Here is a 6,000-nt window from a genome sequence, read left to right as displayed (position 1 = left end):
CTTATAATAATAATAATAATAATAATAATAATAATAATAATAATAATAATAATAATAATAATAATAATAATAATAATAATATAATAATAATAATAATAATAACAAATAATAATAATAATAATGATGATAATAATCATGAAGATGATGATAATAATATAATAATAAATATAATAAATAATAATAATTAAAAAAATAAATAACAATAATAATAATAATAATGATGATAATAATCATGATGATGATGATGAATAATAATAATAATAATAATAATATAATAATAATAATAATAATAATAATATAATAATAATAATAATAATAATAATAATTACAACAACAACACAACAACAACAATTATATAAATAAATATAAATATAATAAATAATAATAATAACAATATATAAAATATAATAATAATAATAATAATAATTACACAACAACAACACAAATAATAATAATAATAAAATAATAATAATAATTATAATAATAAAATAATAATAATAATAAATAATAATAATAATAATAATATATAATAATAATAATAATAATAATAATAATAATAATAATCATCATCATCATCATCATCATCATCGTCATCATCATCATCATCGCCATCATCCTCGTTATCATCATCTTCATCACATCATCATCATGCAACAAGTAATGCTTGAACATTGAAATTGAAATTTTGTCACAAATGGTCTGCTAGCTGCAGATGTAAATATTAATCATATCAAAGAGCATTTAACATATGGTGAAAAGTAAAAATGCGCTATATAAATTAAATTCATTTATTAAATTCCGATTCAAATAGAATACGATTCAATAGTCTGATGTCACGTCGTCCAGCAACGGCGGCCATCGTGGTTCTAAACAAAGAAAATCGGTACTTTTTATTCTTCATGCTGGCTAGAACTTTTCATGTGTCTTGTGATCAGAATGTGTAAAAGTCAAAACATGATCAGATTTATAATATTTTTTCCCTCTGGATAAGCTTTTATTTCTCGTCGGAGAAATATTTCATAAGGGCGTCCGCCATTGTTCCGATAGTTTAGAGCCAGTTACTAAGTTACCATGCGTCATTACGAGGGAAGTGACGTTACGACTGTTGAAGAGTATTAGTTTATACACGAGCGTCTGTTTTGACAAAATACACTTTAAGCGGTGTGCAAGTTGCCGGTGACTTGTAACCAAGACATGCATGGTGCCTTTCGCCATTCTTCGTTTTATTTTTCCATGAAATAATTACATACACAATCTGGATGTCAATGATGAAGGGATTTGTCGGGATGAAGGGCGGGTTAACGAGTTATGGCTGACACCAGACGCCCGGTGTGAAGATAAAAAATGTTGTTTATAATATTCATTGTTGTTGTTTTAAATGTTTTCGTAGTAGGACTCGTATTTGAAAATAATATTTATTTTGTTGTGAGGAAACTCCGGTGCTCAAGATGTAGAAGGGCAAAAAACGCAGCTGACTTATAAAATAATGCATTTCGCTTACAAGGTCGTCAGACATCGCAGCTTCAGTTGTACTCTTGGTGAGAATGTCTCCCGTTGACACAATCTTTGACTTCTCTGCAGGGACGGCTGGTAATAATGGGCAGGGTGGGCAAATACCAGCCTGTTTTTTCAAGTTATATGCTGTATTACCAGCTCTGAAATAATCAAATTTAAATTAGATAATTTCAAAAGTTACTACTTAAACGTGATACTTCATACTGAAATCAATTTGTGTGTATTTTTGATAGATTGCGAATCACCATGCATCCCTTAATGCATAAACCAGGATACGCTCCTGTTCTTTTTTTATCACCCCCCCCCCCCCAACCACTCCACTCCGCCCACATCGTCATCTCATCGTCTCGTCGCCTGACGGTGAACTAACTCCGATTTTTGCTGTCTGGCCTCTCTAGTACTAGGTCGGGCTAATTCAAATGAGCCCACCTTATTAACCAGTGAAAACTAAATAGAGATTTTGGCAAACGAACTTTTTCTTATTTATTGCCTTACTTGTGCTGGTACCATTGATGTAATGACTTTGGGAATGTTCCAGTATTGAATTAAATTTATTAATTTACTAATTTTATATCAATTTAGTATTAATTTGTGTTGTTTTTATATATTTGTTTATCCATTTAAACTTTTCTTTTTTTTCCTCGTTTTCTTTAGTGCTTCTCAAAACTCATTTATTTAAATTGTTTTCTTATTTGTTTTTTTTGTTGTTGTTTTTTGTTTTTGTTTTTTGTTTTGTTTTTTAACAAATTAATTTGTTAGTTCTTTTTTTTTTTAATTCTTAAAGTAATTACCCCTGTATTTTTATTGCCAGACAAAATAATTTTGCAAAACAATGTAATTTTCTATTGTATTCCGTATAATAAAACAAAACACTTTTATTCAAAAGTCACGACTAAATAAATATATAAAATACAACCACCATTTTGGTTTGCTCAACATTTGAATTAGTATACGAGAAATACTCTTCTGAGAAAAGGAGAGAGTTGAATTCTAACTGACTTATAGAGGAAATACGGAAGGGTGGGCAGATTCCGTACTTGCCCGTCCTGAAGCTAATACATACATAAGATAGTTCGCGATGAAGAGGCGGGAAGCTCGGGGTTGGTTGGGTAAGGAGTAAAGATAACACGGTCGTTATTGTTATAGTCTAACGAATGCATGAGGAGAAATTCGTAACATTATTTTGTCTTAATTGTATTGTATGAAGTATTGGCGAAAGCCTAAGATTAAATAAACGTTGTTTTTGTTTGTCTTATTTTGACTATGGAACTGATACTGATACGAGTACTTGTCATAGCAGAGCTGCCTACTTGAAATAGGAAAATAAAAATCGTAGTTTTCAGGGCTAATAAAATCGTAGATATTTTAACTACCCTTTAAAAAAATGACCGGAATTTCGACTTTTTTGATAGATATCAATTTTTTTTTAAACGAGAAAAAATGATTGGAAACGTAATAATGATGGTGATGGTGGTAGTGATAGTGGTAGCGGTGGTGGTAGTAGTAATGATGGTGGTGGTAGTAATGATGATGGTAATATTATTATTGTTATTATTATTATTATTATTATTATTATTATTATTATTATTATTATTATTATTATTATTATTATTATCATCATCATCATCATTATTATTATTGTTATTATTATTATTATTATTATTATTATTATTATTATTATTATTATTATTATTATTATTATTATTATTGTACGTATTGGTGGTATTACTATTGTTGTATTTTTGTGTGGTTATTAATGGTATCAGTTTATTGTATGGTTCCATTTACCATTTTTTTTCCCACTTTCATGTGGTCATCAAATTGTATGATTTATTGTCGAAAGCCTAAGATTGAATAAACTTTGTAATATCGTATGGTAACCATCATTGTCGACGACATCGTCGTTGTCATCATAATCATCATTATCATCATCATCATCATCATTATCATCATCTTCATCATTAACAACAACAACAATATTAACAACAAGTACTACAATAGCAATAAAAACAATATCAACATCATCATAACATTTCCGTCATCGTCTCCACAACTATCATTCTAACCAACAGCACCACCAAAACCACTACCATAATTACATCCTCCTCCACCACCACCACCACCGCTACCACTATTCCAACCACTACCACCACCGGCACAATCACTCTAATCATCAAGACAGCAGTGAAATACAATTTGAGCTCTGAATGAAACTCGAGTCATATCGCTATTGTTGCTTCTCGATTAAAACTTTAAGGTTACTACATACTACTGAAAACCAATAATGTAACAGAAATATTAATCTCGCCGTTGAGGGATTAAAGCAAATCTTTAATTTTTTCGAGTGAACGAAATGGACTTGTATTGTCAAGGTGTCGCATTATGTCTCGTCGCTTTATTTTTAGTGGTATTCTCTTTCGTGATTTAGTTTTGATTACGTTTGGAATAATTAAAATCTACTTGTATTGTCCTTTCATTGTGAATGTGATTATTTGTGGTTGAAATATTATTTTTTAAAGGTGAAAAAAAATAATAATTAAAAAAAAAATTAATTAAAAAATAAATAAATAAATAAAATAAAATAAAAAATTATATATATATATATATATATATATATATATATATATATATATATATATATATATATATATATATATATATATATTTATGACCGAATCATCTTTGCCCCACCACTGTAAATAGGCTAGAACCGCCACTGCTTCTCTGACATGATAATTATTTGTTTTTCCTTCTTTATTTCTATGTTTAGTTTTGCATTGTATCATGTGGAAATACAATACTCGCTGGACTCAATCACGCTCTCGCGAGAAGCCAAAAAGCGTGCTAGAATCCGATGCTCATAAGAGGTAACGGCTAATTATAGATAGAACGAAATTGACGTCACTCGGGTTTTGTTATTTGTTTTTTGTCATCCGCGTTTATGAGTAATAGTCTTCAACAGTCATAACGTCACTTCCTTCCTAATGACGCAAGGTAACTTAGTAACACTGGCTCTAAACTATCGGAACAATGGCGGACGCCGTATGAAATATTTCTCCGGCGAGCTTCAACGCGTATTCAGAGGAAAAAAACCCCCATCAATTTGATCATGTTTTGACTTTTACACATTCTGATCACAAGGCATATGAAAAGGGAATGAAAAGTTCTAGCCAGCATGAAGAATAAAAAGTAATGATTTTCTTTGTTTAGAACCAAGATGGCCGCCGTTGCCGGGCGCCTGACATCAGACTACTGAATCCAATTCTCACTTAACTATATTAACCAGACTATAAACGTTCAAGGTTACACACAGTTTTGTGTGTTGGTTCGTTATACTTCCGGATGGCAATGTTGTGAGTTTCTTAGCCAAGTGCATGCTATCTATAGCATAAATAATAATATTCGGTCACCAAATTCCAGCGTGTTGTATTTCAGAGCGTGCTGGAGAGTACTGTATTACCAATCACTTGATTATTGCAGTGTTGGAGTTTCCAGTGTTATGCAATTGGATTCAAGTCTGATGTCAAGTCGCCCAGCAACGGCGGCCATCGTGGTTCAAAACACAGAAAATCGGTACTTTTTTATTTTTCATGCTGGCTAGAACTTTTCATATGTCATGTGATCAGAATGTGTAAAAGTCAAAACATGATCAGATTTATAATATATAATGTTTTTTTTTTTTTTTTGTCTCTGGATACGCTTTTATGCTCGTCGGAGAAATATTTTATAAGGGCGTCCGCCACTGTTCCGATAGTTTAGAGCCAGTTACTAAGTTACCATGCGTCATTACGAGGGAAGTGACGTTACGACTGTTGAATCCAATTGACACTTTATGAAACGTCGTCAATCGGGTATCATGTCAGAATGATGTATATGGCGTATGCGTATTTTATTTGCAGGTCATAAAACCCACTTTGAAATGACTCAGTGTAATCGAATATTACTTTCGATAATATCTATTAACACTAACTCATAGATTCTCAACGTTGTGTTTATACACTTTTATGTATGCCACGTCTGTAAACGAATTTCCATTTTTTTTTGATAAATAAAGTATATATTATTATAATTATAGCAAGAGACTAAGACCACTTTCCAAGTTGTAATGCGATGTTGAGGTCCCCGACCCCGCGGAGAAACTTCGTTATATTTTTAAGGATTTAAGGCGCTTGCGACACAGTTAGACCATTTCAGCGCCAGAAAACAGGAAGATTATGGGATGCTAAAATAATTATAGATTTACAAGAAAAGTAAGACAAAGAGGAATGATATAAATAGGGAACATACGTAGATTCCAATAGCATACTATCATTGCACATGGTTTGAGATCACCTAAAAGTCTCATCCAGCCTTATATTACATTATAGAATAATATAATGTAAGCATTTGAGCGTGCTCTTCTTAGTGGGATCCTGTGCTTAAGGCTGGAGGAGACTTTTAGTTGATCTCAAACCATGCACAATGATAGTATGCTCTTGGAATCTA

This window comes from Berghia stephanieae, chromosome 2 (genome assembly GCF_034508935.2).
Source record: "Berghia stephanieae isolate SIO BIC M18660-M18661 chromosome 2, UCSD_Bste_1.3, whole genome shotgun sequence".
In the NCBI taxonomy this organism is placed as follows: domain Eukaryota; kingdom Metazoa; phylum Mollusca; class Gastropoda; order Nudibranchia; family Aeolidiidae; genus Berghia; species Berghia stephanieae.
This window is presented reverse-complemented; position numbering follows the sequence as displayed.